Source organism: Mesoplodon densirostris, chromosome 6 (genome assembly GCF_025265405.1).
Source record: "Mesoplodon densirostris isolate mMesDen1 chromosome 6, mMesDen1 primary haplotype, whole genome shotgun sequence".
NCBI lineage: Eukaryota > Metazoa > Chordata > Mammalia > Artiodactyla > Ziphiidae > Mesoplodon > Mesoplodon densirostris.
This window is the reverse complement of record NC_082666.1, coordinates 116222148-116242797: the sequence shown is the minus strand read 5'-3', so window position 1 is coordinate 116242797 and position 20650 is coordinate 116222148. Positions and strand designations below refer to the sequence as shown.

General features: G+C 43.8%; 1 protein-coding gene across 2 annotated transcripts in view; it reads left to right on the top strand.

The window, feature by feature from the left end:
• Positions 1-3192: 3192 nt before the first annotated feature.
• Positions 3193-20650, top strand: part of SPIN1 (spindlin 1) — a 63937-nt gene continuing 46479 nt past the window's right edge. Inside the window, exon 1 of one of the 2 annotated variants that reach the window (XM_060102480.1) lies at positions 3193-3210. The gene's annotated coding sequence lies outside the window, so the exon portion shown is untranslated. Of the gene's footprint in view, positions 3211-3415; positions 3495-20650 lie in introns of those variants that run through there. The other variant, XM_060102481.1, reaches the window with a different exon arrangement.

Below are 20650 nucleotides of genomic sequence, written 5' to 3'. Positions count from 1 at the left end.
ACAAAGAATCATCCCTATTGCGTGGGGTACATACTGAATACTGAATACTTTTTGCTGTGTTGAATAACTGAATAATCCTGTAATAAATATAACTAATTTAAAAAGGCTCCTGAGGATCAGTTTCCTATGATCCATCAATGTCAGTGGGGTGAATATACCAAGGTTCACTGTGGGTTCATCTCTGGGGCAGAAATTCCCTTCTCCCCAAGTAGGACTCCTGGGACCCAGCATTAAAATAGACATAGGCCTTGTATAAGTTGAAACTTTTAACACGCCTGTTTATATTTGTTTATATTTGCCAGCAATATAGTTCCTGCAGGATGAAAAATACATGCAGGCACTTCTGACGTAATCTCCAGAAGTCCAGTGTGGTTGAAAAACTGTAAAGAAATTAAGTTTCTGGAAATGCTTAGTTAGCAAGTTGGAAGAGAACAGAGGCTGCCTGGGAAGCTGAAGCAATTTGGCTTATTAAGCATTCCAGAAATTCACAAAATACTTCGTATTCCACTTTTCTAACTTGTTATTTTGAAAAATTTCAGTTTTCCAGAAAAGTTGAAAAAATTGCAATATTAAAACATATATACCCATCACTTAGATTTACCAATTGTTAACCTGCTACATTTGCTTTATCTGTATATAAAATACATGTTTCTGAGCTATTTGAAAGAACATTGTAGCCACCAAAACTCTTAAAATAATTCATCACACAGCTCCGAAGAACAAGGACGTTCTCAAACATAGCCATTATCACAGTGAAACATTTAACAGACTAAATAATACTCTCTTTAATATATTTTCCATCAAGTTCTCCAATTATCTCCCAAATCTCTTTCATAGCTTCTTTCCTTTAACTTGGTGTAGGATCAATGGTCATGCAATGGATTTGGTTGTGGTCTCTTATGTTTGAACTTATTCCTAGCTTTTCTGTGTTTTTCTTGATGTTGATTTTTTGAAGAGTCTGGTGGAGCTGTTTTGCAAAATGTCTCTCACACTGGATTTGTCTGATTTCTTCCCCTGTGACTAGCTTCATTTTAAACCTTTTTGGCAGATATACATGGGTGACGTAAAACCTCATTTTTGACATTCAGCACGCTAGCAAGTAAGGCTTCTGAGGGCCGTTGAGATATTTTTAGCAGAAAGACAAGTAGTTGCCTTCTCTGGAGTGTGGTCCTTTCTGACATAGGGCTGGCTGACCTCCCTGGCCTGTGCATTCTTTTTTTTTTTTTTTTAATTAAAAATTTTTTTTTTTAAATTTTTGGCTGCATTGGGTCTTCGTTGCTGCGTGGCTTTCTCTAGTTGCAGTGAGCAGGGTCTGCTCTTCGTTGTGGTGCATGGGCTTCCCATTACGGTGGCTTCTCTTGTTGCGGAGCACCAGCTCTAGGTGCGTGGGCTTCAGTAGCTGTGGCTCACAGGCTCTAGAGCGCAGGCTCAGTAGTTGTGGCGCACGGGCTTTGGTGCCCCGCGGCATGTGGGATCTTCCCAGATCAGGGCTCAAACCCATGTCCCCTGCATTGGGGGGCGGATTCTTAACCACTGCGTCACCAGGGAAGTCCTGGCCTGTGGATTCTTGATAGCTCCCAGTGATCATCACTAGAGGCCAACTTTAAAACAGGGGTTCTCCTGTGTTGGAGGGGATAGGACAACATATTTGGCTTTGTCTGGAGACATTTTTGGTTTTCATGTTGGAGGAGGGAGTGTGCTACTGGCACCTAGAGGGTAGAGGCCAGGGATGCTGCCAAACATCTCCCTTAAAAAAGAGTTATCTGACCCCAAATGTCAACAGTAGCGAGGTGGAGAAGTCCAGGGGATGCCACTGAAATATTCCAACTAGCTGACTCCTTGGCACCTGCCTCCTTCCATTTCTCCTTGTTTCTGAAATGTTCCACTACTGTCTGCATCATAAACATTAAACACAAAGGAAAGTAACAACTTCTCAACACTTCCTAACTGGTAATTACGGCGACACACTTTTGTGTGTCTGTAACTAAATTGGCCCTCTACTTGGCCTGTGAACTTGTAGCTCTTGCCAAGTGTGTCATCTGAGATGAGCACTTTAACTGTTCCAACAGACACGTATCAGTCTTACTTGGAAGAAAAAGGTGCCAGTAAAATCCCAAAGAGCATTGCTAACTGACAATTGTCCTGCAGGTTAGAGTATACGCAGTGCTTTCCAATAATACGTCTGTCATTTGACCTGACAACATTCGGGGTGGCGGTTTATTACGAAGTGACTGCGCTTTTGCACTCGAGGAACCACGTCCGCCCAGCGACTCGCTAGAGGACACCGGGCTGGTGGGGGGAGAGGGCTGGGCGGGAGTCGGGAGATGAGGATGTGGGGAGAGGAGAGTCCCAGGCCAGGGCTTGGGGCGGGCAGAACTCCAGGCTGGGGTAGGGGTTCAGACCCGGGGTTCAGCCTACAGGTACGGCACTCCGCAGGAGTCAAAACTGTTCTGGACGCTTCCTTCCTCTCCCCGTCCTCCTGCAAACAATTAACCTGGCACTCAAAGGGCATCTTGGCTGAAACAGAACTCAAACAAGTTCACGAGTAACCGTGGGAATGCCTGGCTCCTGACTTCCGCGGAGAGCCGAGCGAGTTCTCCAGTTGGTGGGGGGGGAGGCGCACGGGGAGGGAATGCAGGGTCAAGCGCTGCAGAGCTCACTCTCCCCCGCCAGGTAGGGCAGGTGAGTGGGCGAGGCCCGGGTCCGTGCCGCGGTGGCGCAATGCGGCGGGGAGGGGTCCGCGCGGGAAGCCGGACGGCATTGGACGCTGTCTCTGCGGCCACGGCTCAGCCAGTGGAAGGCCTTGTCACTGTATCCGGCTTTATCCAAAGGGGCGGCGTGCGCGACGCAGGTCGACTTGCTGCTTAAATTCAAGGACAAGGAGGGACAGTCATTCGGTGAAAGCCCTCCCACCGCGCGAAAACGAAACTTCCAAGGATGCCAGACTTCCACTGCGACCGCGCCGCCCCTCTCCCGGGGTTCCGGGCCCTGAACGCCGCCTCTTCCAGCGCGCAGCTGGGGCGCAGCCAGGCCCCGCCCCCAGGTGAGAGCCGCGCCCGGCTCCTCCCCGCCGCCAGGCCCCACCCAGCGCTAGGCCCTCCTCCGTTCTGTTCGGCGGCCAGGTGAGTGGTGCCAGGCCAAGGCCTGCTCTGCCACCAGGCCCCGCCCCACCTCCAGGCCCTCCCCCACTCAGTCCCGCCCCACCACCAGGTGAGCAGTCTCAAGCCAAGTCCGCCGGGCCCCGCCCTCCGCCCTCTAGGCCCCGCCCACTGACTGCAGCGCCTGCGTAGTACGGCCCGTCGGGCCGGGGCCGGGCGGCTCGGCCGGTGCAGTCGGCGGGCGCAGTGCGCGTGCGCCGTGCGGCCGGGGGCGGGCGGCGGCGGCCGCGGAGCGGGGGCGGGGCGGCGCCGTCTGGCTCGGTTGGGCCGGGGCGGGAGCGCGGCGCGGGACGGCAGGGCCCGCGGGCTGCCGACGGCGGCCTAGGTGGCCGGCAGGTGAGGTTCGTGCGCCGTGGGGAAGCGGGCGCTGCAACGGGGTCGCGGGCGGGGCGCGCTGAGGGACGGTGGCGCCCGGGGAGCAGCGGGCCGAGGCGCATTGTCCGGGCGGCGGGTGGCGCCTGCACAGCGCCCCCTGCCGGCCGGGCCGCGGGCGGGGGCCTCGGGCTCTGACCGCGCGCCTTTGTTCGCCGCCCCCGCCAACATGGCCGCCGCCCCCGGCCAGGCCGGTCGGCCCCGCGCGCTTTGTTCCGGAGGCCTCGGCACACTGTGGGCGGGGGGCGCGGGGCGGGGGGGAGCAATGCGGCGGGCCCTGGCGGGGGGCGGGGCGGGGTGAGTGTTGCATAACCCGGGCTGGGCGGGGAGGAAGGAATGGGACCCTCGGGTCTTGAGGGGGAGGGGTTCGAGTCCCCTGGGGCGGGGGTGGGGACTGTATCCCTGGTTGGGTGGGAGGGGATGTAAAGGGGGGAGGGGAACGGGCCCTCGGGACGTGGGGAGGGGCTGGGGTGGAGGGTGGGAAGGAGGTGGGGGACGGAATGGGGACTGCCCCCTGGAGCGTGAGAGAGAGAGGGGCTCTGGACCGAGACCTCAGAAAGGGGAGGGTGTTCTCCGGGTTCGGGACCCCCCTGAGGCCTGGCGCTGGTCTCCCACCCACGGCTGTGTACCTACGACGGCGTAGCCTCCCCGGCGGCTGCCCTGGGTCCTGCAGCAGTAGGCTTCATGGAGAAGGGGGTTTTTCGGGGCTCCCCGTAACACCCCCCGCCTCATTTCCACCGCCCCCTTGGCTGCCTGTCCGCGCGCCCTGGTCAGCTCTGCGCGGGACTGGCGGACGGCGGGGTTTCTGCACACGCACACTCACACACACACTTTTCTTTTTCATCACGAGTGACCTTGAACGCATTCCGCAGGCATTTGCTGAGATTAATTGCACGGCGCGGAAACTGCGCAGTGCCTTCGGTTTGGCTCTGTTCATCTTACCAACTGCGGATGCGTCCTCGACTTTACCGGATTTGGTTTTAGTGATGGCCTCGGCAATAAATGCCACGAAATAGGCACCCCAAACCTGTTTACGCATTTGCTTTACGTTTATTTGCTATTTATGATTTGTGGATTGGGATTCCTGGTTTTGGAGAGGGTTTTCCATGCATGTTGAAGTAGCAAATACGGATTTTGCAGTACGTTAAAAAGCAACACCGAATACATTTAAGTGTTAACGGATTACACTGTATAACGTGACTTGTGCCAGAGACGACGTACCTACCAAAATGCGAATTCCTATATAACTTCTGTTGGAATTTTCTGGAAGGAACTCTGCGGTCTGAAAGCATTGATGGAGAGTACAGTAATTGCTTTCTACACAGCTTTTGCTAGGAAGTGAAAAGGAAGTGAAAACTAAACCTACACTTGAGGGTGTATACCAGGACAGATTGAGTTTGTGAACATTCTTAAAGGTTGTGAACTTTCAGAGGCTGTGAAATTTCAGATGGGGGTCAAGTGAAATGAGGAGGCTTCTCCCCCATCCCCCCAACCTTGGTTAGTGGGCAAATACCAAAAAGTTGTAGTAGCTACTGGTTTACAGAATCTTTATTATCAGACTTGATAATTAAAGGTAAGAGTTGCTAAATATGTTTGTCAAAATTATGGGTAGTAGATGTGTGTTTCTTGTGAGAAATAAAATAGAATTTATTTTGACTCTTTTGAGTAGCAAAATGGTTACTTTATTTTTTTTTAGTATTTATTTATTTGTTTATTTTGGCTCTGCCGGGTCTTAGTTGCCACACACAGGATCTTTACTTGTGGCATGCGAACTGTTAGTTGCGGCATGCGTGCAGGATCTAGTTACCCACCCAGGGATCGAACCCGGGCCCCCTGCATTGGGAATGCGGAGTCTTACCCACTGGACCACCAGAAGTCCCACAAAATGGTTACTTTAAAATGCCGTGAAATGGATAAGGAAAAGAGGCCCTCAGTCATCTCTGTGATTAACTTAGCATTCTTTTTTTTTTTTTTTTTTTTGCGGCACGCGGGCCTCTCACTGCTGTGGCCTCTCCCATTGTGGAGCACAGGCTCCGGACGCGCAGGCTCAGCGGCCATGGCTCACGGGCCCAGCCGCTCCGCGGCACGTGGGATCCTCCCGGACCGGGGCACGAACCCGCGTCCCCTGCATCGGCAGGCGGACTCTCAATCACTGCGCCACCAGGGAAGCCCCCAGCATTCTTTTTTTTTAAAGATTTTCTATGGGCCCCAGAATTTTGATAGTACTGTTTCTGACAGTACCTTTATTTACCAATTCAGACCACAGTAACAATATTTACTTAGTTTTGGAATGTATATCTGAAGCAGTGTTTAAGGTGGTATTCTTGGTGATACTAGTGCTAAGAAATGCTACAGGAAAAACAAAGGGGTTCTTGGTTACCTTAGTTTGGGAAACAATGCTTTGTCCTTTTCCTTCTCCCCAAGGGTCACAATTCACATATCAGGTTAAGGGCTCCGAGAAATAGTACCAGCAGTGTTTTCCGTATTTGGCCCCAGATCTCTTCCTGTTTTGTTTTTCGTGTGATATCTAGTAACACTCTTGAAATCCAGGTAATGGTGAAACGTTGGTCATTGATGTCCTTACCGGTAATGGTACCACTCCTGTAAATTGTGGACTGGGAGGTTGATGTGATTTGTGTGTGCCTGTGCATCCCATGGGAAAGAGTACCTCAGATTTGGCTCTTATCACACTGATAGTGTATAATTATGAGTTATTAATTTGAGGTCTTAACTAGAAGAAATTTAATTATGTAGTGTTCTCACTTCCCAATGACTTACCTGATTGCATACAGTTAAACTCCACTGGCTGCACTCCTTAATTGTTAAGCATTTTTTCCGCCGGTATGTTGGAAACACATAAAAAGGATATTGTTGTTCCTGAAGAATTACTGTGGATTATTTTAGAGATTAAAAATAATGCTGTTGGGTATTTCTTTTGAATTAGCTGTTAGCAGGATTCTAATTTGCTGAGAAAGAACAGTTAACATATATCATGTAAATACTTTCTTATATTTATTAGATGCTTACTTGTGTTTTCTTTCTCTTTTCCTTGAATGAAAAGAAATTGGAAGCAGGGAATCAATTGTGAAAAGGATAAGAGCTCTGGAGTTGGACATGGAGATCGAATGGCCTTCAGCTCAGAAGAGTCTGGGTTGAAATCCAGCCACACTCCTTACTGGTTCAAAGCCACATACATGATTCATCACATAGCCTTTTTAAGCTTTCTATTCCTTAACTGTAAATTGGGATGAAACCTATCATATAAAGCTGTTATGAGAATTAAATGCAATGGATTTGTAGAGTTCCCAGTACAGTTCCTGAAGTGCAGCAGCTGGTGCCAGTCATTGTTGATTTCCTTCTCCATCCTGCTTTTGAACTTTGCTGTAGTTATTAGCATGTTTTTTTCAACATCAGGTTGCTTAGGTGTGCTTGTCTTCAATTAAATTTTTTTTTATACATTTATTTATTTATTGGCTGCGTTGGGTCTTCGTTGCTGCACGCGGGCTTTCTCTGGTTGCGGCGAGCAGGGGCTACTCTTTGTTGCCGTGCACGGGCTTCTCATTGCAGTGGCTTCTCTTGTTGCGGAGCACGGGCTCTAGGTGCGCAGGCTTCAGTAGTTGTGGCATGCGGGCTCAGTAGTTGTGGCTCGCAGGCTCTAGAGCACAGGTTCAGTAGATGTGGCACATGGGTGTAGTTGCTCCGCGGCATGTGGGATCTTCCCAGACCAGGGCTCAAACCCGTGTCCCCTGCATTGGCAGGCGGATTCTTAACCAGTGCGCCACCAGGGAAGTCCCAATTAAATTTTAAGTTAAATCTCTACTGGGTGCTTATTATATGGCCTTAAAATTGCCATAAGTTGTGTATGGACATAATACATAAAGATGTGCCCTCAGAGACCTTACAGCTTGGTAGGGAAGATACCCATACATAAGATGAGGAAATTCTGTGCTTTTGATATCTGGGAAGAGAAGTTGATGTTCCAACAGGGTTAAGAATATAGATTAGGAGAGGAAAAAAGTCTAGATGGAGGGACAGCAGGAGCAGAGTCCTGAAGAGAGTGTTTGAGACCATTCTGGATTTGAATTACAACCAAAAGTTTGCCCTGTATTATCGGTTACTCCTGTGTGACAGATTTCTATGGTTCCTGGACATCATAAGTTCTCTGTGGGTATTGATCATACCACTGCTGACACCACTTATAATTTGGCATGGCCAGTCTGTCTAGGGATGAATTTGGGGCCAGATTTTAAATAACTGTACATATCACATTAAGGTGGTTGGTGTTTATCCTAAAGGTGAGGGGAGCCATTGAAAGGCATTAAACCGTATGAAAGATGCATTGGAGGAATCTGCCAGTGTAGGAGCTCTAGTTTAAAGAGTGTAGCCTGTTCAAGAAGGCAGATGAAGTCATTTGAAGCAGGGGCAATTTGTCTGGAGTCCCTAGAATGTTAAGTGTGTTGACTTTTTCGGGGGTGGGGGGTGGGTGGTAGAGGGAGGAAGGATCCATTCATCATGGATATTGTTTTATCCAAATGTTGAGAGAGTAAATGAAGAGGTTAATAAAGCATTTTCATACCATTTTAGATGTTTTTAGATTGTAGTAATAAAGCATGCCAACTTTTTAAACTTAGATTATATTTGTTTGTTTATATTTGTTGTTCAGCTTGCTTATAGTTATATCCTTACAACCTAGGTTTAATTTTTGGACCTGTCTGAAAATTATCCACGTATTTATCTATAGATGATCTATATACTTAAAGACACGTATGTATGACCTGTATATCTATCTGTATATTAACTAATCATATATCTAAGTTAATACTCCTAGTGTGAGTTTTAGGTCCTGACACAGGATAAGAATGTTCTTTTTCCTATGTACAGGGTGGATTGTTCTTGTTTCTTTTTCCTTTCTCTCTTTCAGGATCACTGTGGACCCAAGGAATTTTATGTATTTGGTGTGTTTTTAAACAAGTAGTCATCATTCTTTTCCCTCAGCTTGTTCTAATTTGGGCATGGCTTGGTCCTTTCAAACTAGTTCTCTTCCCTTGGATGCGACCCCATTAATCTTTGAACTGTTTCTTGCTCATGTTACAAGATGTCTTAGACTCACTTTGTGCTTTTCCTGCCCAATATCTATCAGCCAGTTGTTTTAGCTCTTTTTATCAGGCAGTGGAATTTAGATAACAAAATCTGGTGCTGTGTGTCCTTACTGCTACTGAGATGCCCTTGCTTTCATTGGATAGGCTTGGGAAATAATAAACTTTGCTTTTGTGTTGATATTTCCAATTCACATTTAACTTTACAGGGTTTTTACTTTGACTTTATCCTTTCTTCTCTAATGTTAAAAATTTGCATTCTTAGCAACAGTAGTTACTTTCCTTTACCCTACAGTATAAATATAGTAGTTTGAAAACATTAATAACAGTAGAGTGATTGTAGGTTTGTATTTTATTCTCCTTGTTTTAAAAATGTATCCATGGAAGGATGTACAGTTGACATTCTGAATTATAAAATCATTTGAAAACATTTTCCCTCTGATTTTGTAACCAATTTGATCATTAGTTTGATTTATTTGAATGAAATCTTTAACTTTTAAGGATTTCTTTAATGTTTTAATGTATTTTTTCAGTTTGTAAAACATTTATATAGTTCCAGAATCAAAGCTGCATTACAAAGGTATGTTCACATTCTCCCTTTTCTTCCTATCCCTGCACTGTTCCCCTCCTGCCCCACTTTTATTAGTTTCTGGTTTATTTTTCCACTGTTTTATTTTTGCAAACATAAGCACAAGTATGTTTTTTACCTGCCTTTCTTAAAAAGAAGTTTGTGTACACTGTTGTTTCTTACTTTTTACTTAATATATTCTAGAGATCACTTCATATACACTCTTTTCCATTCTTCTGTGCTTGTAGTTCATTTCCTGATTATGAACACTTGGGTTGTTTACATTCCGTTGCTATGAATAACCTTGTGGATGTATTGTTTTGTATTTGTGCAGGTATAGTTTCAAGATAGTGAGATCGTTGGGTAAAAGGTAATAAATATGTTTGTAATTTGTGAGTGTCAGAAAGTACCTTTTAAAAAGGCAGATCTGATAATGTCACCTTTTACGTTAAACCCTCAGTGGCTTCCCGTTGCTTTAAGGACAGAACTTCAAAACGTGGCCTTAAGGGTGTGCATGTTTCTTAAACTTTGGGGCCTTGACCTCACCTGTGCCACATCTCCCTTTGCTTTCCTTGCTCCAGCCATGCAGGTCCTTCTCACATCTCCCGTGCCCATCATCATCTCCGCCACCAGGGAGTGCGGCATTTGTTCTTTCCCTCTTCCTGGAATGCTTTTCCGTCCGGGTTTCAGTTATTCCTAGTTTCATTTAGAGCTTGTCTCAGGCATCACTTTTTTTATGAAATTCGTTTTGTGCGAGTTTGCACATTTTATAATAAAGGTAGAATAGGCAACTTCGATATATCCACCACTTGCTACAGTGACGAGCAGTTTTTTGACTTTACTGAAGTCAAGTTCTTCTATTGGGGACATTGTTGTCCTTCCTGGTGCTTATCAAAATTACAGGGTTACATTTGTTCACATGATTTAATGGATTTTTGTTTTCTCAAAAAGGCTGAGCTTCATTAAAGCAGAGATTCTTCTTGTTTTGTCCATAATTACTTTTCTAGTCCTTAGTTCAGTACTTGGGTTGTGAGTGCTCAGATTCCCTGGGCAGTAGCTAGAATTGTCCAAGGGCAGGTTGAGGCTGTGTGGTTAAATGTGTGGTCTGTTGCACAGGGGTGTGTCAGACAGTCTTAGTCAGGGATCTCAGTTAACACAGCGTAGGAGCTGACGACGCAGCTCGTTGATAAGGCTGTTTGTGTGCCTGATGCTGGAGTTTGCAGTCCATAGGACAGGCATTTGAGAAAGGAAGGTGGATGTACAGTGGGGGAGAACCCAGACTGGAAGCCACAGCAAAGACAGATGGAAAGCTGTGTCAGTTCTTTTGCCTCTGACCTTGGTTGTGTGGATATCCTGAAAGAGTCATGGAGGTAACCACACACACTTGGCTCAGGAGGCAGAGACTCAGGGAGCCTGGGGGAAGGTAGAGTAGTTGTTGCAGCCTTGCATCATTGAAGCAAATGGGGAGTGCAGTGGGTGCAGGCTGCAGATGTCCTACCAGATAGATGCGTGCCCCTTCACCTGCTCCGTCCACGTGCTGCAGATGTCCTACCAGATGCGTGCCCCTTCACCTGCTCCGTCCGCGTGCTGCACAGTAGTCTCTCTTGTGGCCCGCCCAATCTAGAAGCTAATGGGAGTGGAAATCTTGGGGAGTGCGATTCAGCCTAGCCAAGTGAAAACGTTGCAAAGCAAAACGATGAGTTCAGGGTTTTAAATTACCAGGTCAGGTTCCACATAAGGGACCTGAAAGTTTCTACAACTGCCCTAAAACTGCAAATTGAATTCCCCGTTTGTAAGTGAAAGCACTGGTTGGCAAGGAATGGGATCCTGAAAATTGGATTAGAGGCATATGGTCAGATTCTGATTTAGCTGGAGACCTTGAACACCTAAATTCTGCTGGGCTACAGTTCCCAGTAGAAGCAGCCTTTCCATCCCTTGCCTGAACTTAATCTCCCTATGCCTGAAAAACCTGCATTTGGCTTCCCCTAGAATCATCCCAGGAGGCCCCAAAGGGTGAGGTGCAAATTGTGACCCATGAAGAGGTAGGCCTACCCTCCAAAAGATTGTCTAGTTTGCCATGAGAGAAGTAGGAACCCGGGGAATATTTATGGGAATGGATGTTAAGGGTGTGAGTTGAAGGTGAAGGGAAAGTAAAGTAGGCCAGATTTATTGATGTGGACCCATAAGGAGAGATTCTGGATTCAGGGTTATAGCTTGAGGGCTTAGAAAGGGCTCTGCTTGGTTGATTGCCTGAAACAAACCAAAGGGTGACCTGTCCTAAGTGGAGTTGAGATGCCAGAACTACCTTGGTATACTGTAGAGGAAGGTATCCAAAGGCTTAGGGAGATTGGAGTGTTGGAGTGGATTTGTCATGAAAGACTTACCCTTCCTGGGAAGGTTCACAACTCAGGCCTTATCCCACAGCCATAAGACATCTGCAAGACATCTGAACGTTTGGTACGATAAGCCCCAGTATCCTTGAGAACTCTGGTCACTCTTCTCTGTAGATCAGAAATCACAGTGGGATCTGCTGGCACTGAACTGGGATCTGTAAATGCTGTGGTGACAGTTGGATCCTGGGTTGTCAGGTTTATTAAATGGTCTTTTTTATTTAGAGTCAATCTCTGGGTTGGAACTACTGGTAATTTTTTGGTTACTCTGGTATTTTTGTGTAACCCTGTGAAGTTTTTCCTTAAATTGACTCAGTAAAAGATAAAAGCAATCTTATGTACTTTGCATTCATAATTACCCTTCACCACAAGTTTTAGTCCATAAAGTAGGGTTCATCTAAAATACATTAGCCTTTAAATATATAATTTATATGACTTGTGGGACTATAATTTGGTGGACTCTTTTTGGGAGGTGGCGTCATTGAAACAATATAAAATGCCTGTACTCTGTTCGGCCTAGCAATTCCACTGCTAGGAATTTATGATATAGATGTATTTGCACAAATGTACAAACCTGTATGTGTAAGATTTTTCATTATAGCGGTGTTTGTGGTAGTGAAAAATTAGAAACATTTGTCTAATATTGAAGTTAACAGCAACGTAAGTGATCTTTATATCCATACGCTGGAATGTTCTGTCACTATGAAAAATAAGAGGAAAAAATTTCCTATGCTGCATGGAAAATGTAATGTTTAGTAAGAGAAGCAAGTTGTAGAACTTTGTGTGTGCATGTATGTGTTTTAAGATGTTTGTATATCTATACTTACTATGCTTTAAGAATTTGCATATGTCTTTAGAGTCACAGCAGTCTTTTAACAGTGGTTACCCCTGAGGGATGTGAGAATGATGAAGGAAGGGGGAGGAGGGCTCCATGTAAACAGTCCGGCTGCATACAGCTTTTTTTTTTTTTTTTAAATTTTATTTTTTATACAGCAGGTTCTTATTAGTTATCTGCTTTATACATATTAGTGCATATGGGTAGCTTCTTAATCTGAGTTAATAGTAAGTAGCAAATTCCCCTTTGGTTTAAGGATAGTTGACGTTTCAGAGTCTTGCCTTTTTGATTTTTCTTTTTTTCTTTTTTTTGGTGAAATGTACTCAAAGTACAGAAGTAGTTACAGATCCATGGTTTGCGACATACCAACCGTGGAACTCTACTCATTTTGTCATTAATTTCATTCACTCGGTCATGTATAGTTGTAGTTTGTTTATTCATGTAATTATTTACTCATGTATTATCCATGGTAGTAGTTCATTCTCCTGTTGATAAATACTGGGTTGTTCCCAATTTGAGCCTGTTGAGGGTCCCCCAAGGACAAGCAGACAACAAGTTGGGATTAGATTTTGCTGTATTGGGAGAAATACTTGTGAGAAAGCCAACAGCCCCTTGCAGGACTGATGTATGTAGAGGAGGAAGAGGTTGGAGGGAACGTTTGGTACGATAGGTCTTCGGACCTAAGTGCAGTTCTAAGAAAGTTTAAGCAAGGCCAGTGACATGTCCTCCAGCCAAAGTTGGGGTCAGAGGAGTTCCTTGTCCTGCAGGAATGGACCTGCTTTAGCATCCTGCCTATGGCCAGTCATTGGCTAGAACAGCCTGTGGGAAGTGTTGGGCTGGGGGAATGGTGATGATGGATTCAGAACAGAGCAGCTACCCATGTTAGGTGATCCAACAGGCTCATTTCCATGACTGTCACGGGGCTCATGTGAGCAGACATGCTGTGAACATTCAGGTGCATGTTTCTTGTATGCTTTTTTGTTGGGTAGACTTAGGAGTAGAATTGTTGGGTCATATATTATGCCTATGTCCGGTATTAGTAGATAATGCCAAACTTCCAGTGTGGATATACCTATCAGTTTCTATTCCAGCTACAGCAGGGGTCCCTAACCCCCAGGCTGCGGACAGGTACCCGTCTGCGGCCTGTTAGGAACCCGGCTGCACAACAGGAGGCAAGTGAGCGAAGCTTCATCTGCTGCTCCCCATCACTTGCATTACCGCCTGAACCATCCGCCCCCCCTCCACTCCATGGAAAACCTGTCTTGCATGAAACTGGTCCCTGGGGCCAAAAAGGTTGGGGACCGCTGGTGTAGAGCAAACAGAGAGCAGAGGGTGGGGGAGAGGGCAAGGGTGGAGAAAAGAGCGGGAGGGAATGGGTGGGGAGTGGGAATTTTTTTCATCTTAAGCAGCTAAGACTTCTAGGGTGGTTTGTAACCATAGCATACTCAATAACCTATCTTGTCAGATAAACTTTTTGTTTGTTTGTTTTAAATACACTTTATTTTTAAGAGCAGCTTTAGGTTCACAGCAAAACTGAGTAGAAAGTACAGAGTTCCCCTGTACCCCCTCCCCAATCCCACACAAGCACAGCCTCCCCCATTAGCAGCATCCTGCACCACATTGTACATTTGTTAGAAGGGGTGAACCTACATTGACAAATCATTATCATCCACAGTCCATAGTTCACATAGGGTTCACTCTTGGTGTTGTGTATTCTGTGGGTTTTGACATTTATAATATGTATCCGACATTATAGTGTCATACAGAATAGTTTCACTGCTCTAAGAATCTTCTGTGCTGTATTTGTTTTTTTCTGATTTCTGTCTTCATTGTGGTCATAATACTATATAATTAAAAGCTTATGAAATTTTTTGAAGCTTGCTTTATGGTCCAACATATGATCACTTTTTGTAAATGTCCTGTGTGTGCTTGGAAAGAATGTGCTTCTGTCTTTGTTGGATGCAGTGTTCTATATTTGTTAGTTTAACTTGGTTAATTGTGTTAAATTCTTCTACATCCTTACTTTTTTCCTTTTCGTTTGCTGGTGGTATTGGCTACCAAGAGAAATGTATTAATACTCATATTTTGCATTTGTCTGTTTCTCCTTACTTGCGATAATTTTTGCTTTATCTATTTTGTGGCTATGTTACTAGGTGCATACAATGTTTAGCATTGTGTATTTTCTTTACCGGTTGAGTCTTTTAAAATAATTGTCTTTCCTTAAGGCAAAAGTGTTATTAGAGGTAAAGGTTGATTAGCTTAATATTAATGTAGTTGCATTATCTTTTCTCTGATTAGTAGGTGCAGTGTATATCTTTTTTTTTAACCTTGTACTTTCAGTCTTTGTACTATGTTTTGGACGTTTCTGTTGTCAGCAGTATATAGCTGGGATTTTAAACATCTAGTCTGGCAATATTTCTCATAATTGGAGTGTTTAGTCTATTGATATTTAAATTTAACCCAACTGTTGACATAGTTGGGTTTAAGTATGTTGTCTTAATAACTGCTTTCTGTTTATTGTACCTGTTTTATGTGTCTTTTACTCCTTTCTTGCCTTCCTTTGAATGCCTTTTTTTTTCCTCTGCTAACCTCGAGGTTACTTAAAACATGCATCTTTGACTTGTCAAAATCTAATATTTGGTTGTTTCCTCCTCTCCCTGGACACTTAAACTCCATTTATTTTAGTTTCACTTACGTAGCACGGTTTGTGCTATTTTAATTCTGTGTATATTTTGTCTTAGGACGTTATTAATTTGTACAGCAGTAGCCATTTAGATTTACCCTTTTCATTGCTCTTCGTTCCTTGTTGTAATTCCGGTCCAATCCAGTTCCAATTCCATTCTCCTTCTGCCTGAAGAACATTCTTCATTTCTCCCCTGTTGTGTGACTCCTAATAGTGAATTCTTTGAGTATGTGTTATTCTAAAAATATCTCAAATTGATTTTCCCTTTTGAGGGATATTTTTGATATGTATAGAGTTCTAACTTGTCAGTTTTCTTCTAAGATGTTGAAAGAAGTTATTAAATTAGATTTTCAGCTTTCATTTTTTTTCTTAAATAAAGTGTCAGTTTAATATTTGCTGTCATGGATGGGATTTATCTTTTTTACTTCAGGCTTTTATGGGGGGTTTTTTGGTTTTTTTTTTTTTTTTTGGTCTTTCAACAGTTTTTATGATGTGTCTAGGTATATTTCTTTTTATTTATATTTTGTGTTTACAGGTCTTACTGAAACTGTGGTAATGTTTTTTATTCTCTTGAGAAGTTTGCAGGCATTATCTTTGCAAGGATTTCTGCTGCCCTGTCCCCCCTACCCTCTACTCCATTTAAATGCATGTGAGGCCTTCCCAGTCTCTTGCCCTTTGCATGCTTCGTCCTGGGTATTTCTTCTGACCTCTCTCTGTTCACTAAATTTTTAATGAGACCAGCCTATTGATAATCTATCCATTGAGTTTATTGTATTTTTTCACTTCTGGAAAATCTGGTTCTGTGATAGTTTTCTACCAGAGTTTTATATCTTATTTTTCTGTCTCTGAACATAATAGTCCCAGCTATTTTATTTTTCATGTAATAATTTTATTTATTCCTGTAACCTTCCTGTAGCTTACTTTAAAGTATGATTTTGTAACTGCAACACCTGGTAGCCCAGTGGGTCTGCTTTTTTTTGTTGTTTATCTGTCATTTCTGCTAGTTTTTATTTTGTCTCTTTCTGGGCTAACTTGCATGGTTGCACGTGTAGTAGATTACATTTTTTAAATCGTTTGAGATAATTTGGGGTCAGGATGATATTCCTAGAGAGGATTTATGCTTGCTCTGCCAGACGTCTGAGGGAGCTGGCAGCTTGGGGTCACCTCTGCTAAGTTTTAGGGTAAAGAGGAGTTGCGGCTGGACTTCCTACCATTCCCCCAGCTCCCAAGAGCAATTCAGGATTCCATGTCATAGAGATGTGGCTTCACCAGCCCCCTCCTTCCTTTGGTAGTCCCTGGGTTCTGGTCTTTGGCCCCTCACCTTGCAAAGTTGTTAGCCTTAGCTGGCCCTTAACACTTCGCAGTTACTCTCAGGGAGAAAAGTTGCATGTGTGGGGTTTACCTACCACTCTAGGTCCTGCCTCTGGAAGCACTGCAATCTTCAATTTCTTTGATGCCTTCAAGTGTATGGTTAGTGTATGTGTCACTGTGTGTGCTCAAGTTTTTGTCATGGAAGTTTTCAGTCATATACAGTTGTTCCTCGATATCTACGGGGGATTGGTTCTAGTATCCCCAGGGGATACCAAAATCAAGTCCCTTACATAAAACGACGTAGTTTTTTGCATATAACCTATGCACATCCTCCCATATACTTTGTCATTTCTAAATTATTTATAATATCTAATACAACATAAATATTGCATAAATGGTTGTAAATGCAATGTAAAAGCTGTGTAAATAGTTGCCAGTGCTTTCAGGAACTTTCTGGAATTTTTTTCCCCCTGAATATTTTTGATCTGAAGTAGGTTGAATCTGTTGACGTGGAACCCACAGATATGGAGGGTGAACTGTACAATAGTCAAGAAAATACTGTAGAAGATCCCTCTTTGTCTCTGTGACACCATTCCAGTGATCTTCCTGACCTTGAATAGCTTCCTGGCTTCTGGTATGGCAAGATGTTCCAGGCTCTTCATATATTTCCTCCCCCTCACCTGGAATTAACCTTTTCTATAAGAAACCCTGCTTCCCAGTAGTTTTTGTTAAGGGTGTTCTTTTAGATTTTATTTTGATAGTCTAGCTTTCAGAAGAGTGGTCTAAATTACCAGTCCATCACTACCAGGATTGTCCATTCTTTACATTGATTCCTGCAGGTGGCCTTTAAAGACACATCAAAGATTCAGGGTTGCTTTTTGCCAGTGGTTTTAGGCAGGGGTTGTTGTGCCACGGACGTTTTCTCAGTCTGGTGAAACCTATGGATACCTTCTCAGAATGTTTCTGAATACAGTGAATAAAATACAAGGGAGCAAAGAAGAAATGTTATATTTAAATAGTTATTAAAGTATGAAAACAATGTTAATTTAGTAATATGGCTTTTTTGTTAATGTTAAGTGACAGATAAGACATACAGAAACAATTTCATATTTTAAGGTACTAAAGTGACAGCTCTTGATGTTTATCAAAAAGTAAATTGAGGTGGTCTTTTATCTCCTTTCACATATTGATCAACAAATAATTGATGATAGGGAATACAAGAGAGCATAGTAGATCTGTGTGTCACAGCAGTGTAATCCTGACACACTAGCTACCCAGAGTGAGGCCAGACTTTATAGGCCGAACCACTGTCCTCCATAAAACTGCCCTCACTACAGACACCAACAATAAACTTGCTGGTCCACAGTCCACCCACGTTTCTGACCACCTGGCTACGAATTCGGGGGTCCTCATGACCTCACGTTTGATAGTTCACTAGAACAACTCACGGAACTCAGGAAAATGCTGTACTTACGATACAGTTTCATTATAGCAGAAAAGGATCCAAATCCATGACCATCCAAAAGAAGAAGCACACAGGACAAGGTCTGGAAGGGTTTGAATGGGAATCTTCTAGTTCTCTTCCGTGGAGTCAGGAGTATCACTGACTTGCACATGGATATGTAATGGTGCATGGAGTTAAGAGTATTGTTGACCAGGGAAGCTCTCTCCGGCTTCTATGTCCAGAGTGTTTATTGGGGTTTTGTTATGTGAGCATGGCTGATTGAATCATTGGCCATGAGGTTGAGCTTGGTCTTTAGTTTCCCTCCCTGAAAGTTGGGCTGCTATCAGGGGATTCAAAGCTCCAATCCTCTAATCCCGTGGTTGGTCTTTTTGGTGTGACCAGCCCCATCCTGAGTCATCTTGTTAGCACAAACTATCTAGGGACCCACCAAAAATCACAAACACTCCTGTCATTTAGACATTCCAACGATTTAGAAGGTACTTCCCAGGAACTGGGGTGGGAGGGGGCAAGGTCCAGCCAAACTCTTTGTTTTACAACAGTCACCAATTCTGTTGTCACAGTTCGATGACTAATGCCCTGATGGCTGATCCACTCCGGTCATGTCTTGTTCTGTGACAGGCCTCAAAACTTAATTTAGAAGTAGTTGATGAGGGCTTCCCTGGTGGCACAGTGGTTAAGAATCCACCTGCCAATGCAGGGGACACGGGTTCAATCCCTGGTCTGGGAAGATCCCAAATACTGCGGAGCAACTAAGCCTGTGCGCCACAACTACTGAGCCTGCGCTCTAGAGCCCACGAGCCACAATTACTGAAGCCCGCGCGCCCATGCTCCACGATAAGAGAAGCCACCGCAATGAGAAGCGCACACACCTCAAGGAAGAGTAGCCCCCGCTTGCCGCAACCAGAGAAAAGCCTGCACGCAGCCACAAAGACCCAGTGCAGCCAAAAAAAAAAAAAAAAAAAAAAAAAAAAAGCCAAAGTAATTGAGCTTAAAAGCTCTTTTGAGACCTGTAATAAATGCAGTGGGGTGGAAAGATCTGTGATTTCTGTTGTTGAGAAGGTCAGGGATACTGGTAAAATAATGTGGTTTCATACGCTCATGATGGAAGGAAGTGCTTGCTGTATAATTCAGGTGAAAGTTAGGAAAATGAAGATAGAATTTTTCCCTCATCCAAATTCATGTTACTTGTGAATTTTGTCCATACTTAAGAGCTCCTATTTTAGAACTTGGTGGTTAGATGTCTCATGATTTAGACTGTTTAATAATTTTGTTTATATTGATATGAGAGTTTGGGGCCCTGAAGGCCTTCAGATATACACTTGGTATGTACTGTAGCCAAACACTGGGTAATTAACAATGCTGTGTTCAAACAGCCCTTCATTTTAATCTTGAGGCTTTAGCCAAAGGGACAGCCTATGCTGGAGACCTCTAGAGCACTGTTTTTACATGCCATCCATTGAAACATTTGTGACTGGACTTTCTGGTAAATTCTTTTGGGTACTTAGGAAGGTTCTGAGTTGTAATACAATGTTTTCTCTTTCCAGATTTATAGAATCTAAAATTATTGACCCTTTTTCTCTCTTAACATTTTATTGTGAACATCTGTATACTCACCATCCAGATTCAGGAATTGCAAATATTTTGCCACCTTTTTTTTAATATAATTTTTTAAAAATTTATTTTATTTATTTATTTTTGGTTGCATTAGGTCTTCGTTGCTGCGTGCGGGCTTTCTCTAGTCGTGGCGAGTGGGGGCTACTGTTGGTTGTGTTACGTGGGCTTCTCATTGCACTGGCTTCCCTTGTTGTGGAGCACAGGGTCTAGGCGTGCAGGCTTCAGTAGTTGTGGCACACGGGCTCAGTAGTTGTGGCTCACGGGTTCCAGAGCACAGGCTCAGTAGTTGTGGCACATGGGCTTAGTTGCTCTGCGGCGTGTGGGATCTTCCCAGACGAAGGCTTGACCCGTGTCCCCTGCATTGGCAGGCAGATTCTTAACCATTGTGCCACCAGGGAAGCCCTACCACCTTTTCTTAATCTATTTTTAAAAATCACATCTTAGGAAATAAGCTACAGACTTTTGAGTACCTACAGTAAATCTGTGTTGTTGCCACCAATTCCAAATTTTGCTGTTCTTCTCTCACTGCTGTTGTTTTCCCCAAACTTTTTAAATGAAACTTCCTATACACTGAAAAGTTAAACCTATAGCTGAGTTATACCTGTATGTTTTCCATTGAGATTCATTTGCTGACATTTTGTTATACTCACATTTTTTGTTGTTAAGCCATTTGAAAGTTGCAGAAAATTGCAGACATCATGATACTTTTTAAAATGAGGACTTTTTCTTTGTAACTACCATATCATAATTAAGAAATTAAGAAAATTATTTCTTGTTTAATATTCAGGTCCTATTCAGATTTTAGCCATATGTCATTTTTCACATAAATATTTGTGATAGCATACATTCCTCCCCACCCTTTGAACCCTTTGTGACGACAACTTTAACACACTTGTTGGCAGCCCAGACTTCAGCTTAACACTTGGTGTGTTTAGCCGTTTGTACTTTTCCACTAGTGTTGAGACTTCTTTGGAACATGGCACTTTTGCTTAAGCAGTTTTAGAAATTTATTTTCTTTTTATAAATAGCACTGTTTCGTGATAGCAGCTGGCAGCAAATATTTTGATATGTAACTTTTTAAAAAAATATTTATTTATTTTGGCTGCTCCAGGTCTTAGTTGCGGCATGCATGTGGGATCTTAGTTCCCCTACCAGGGA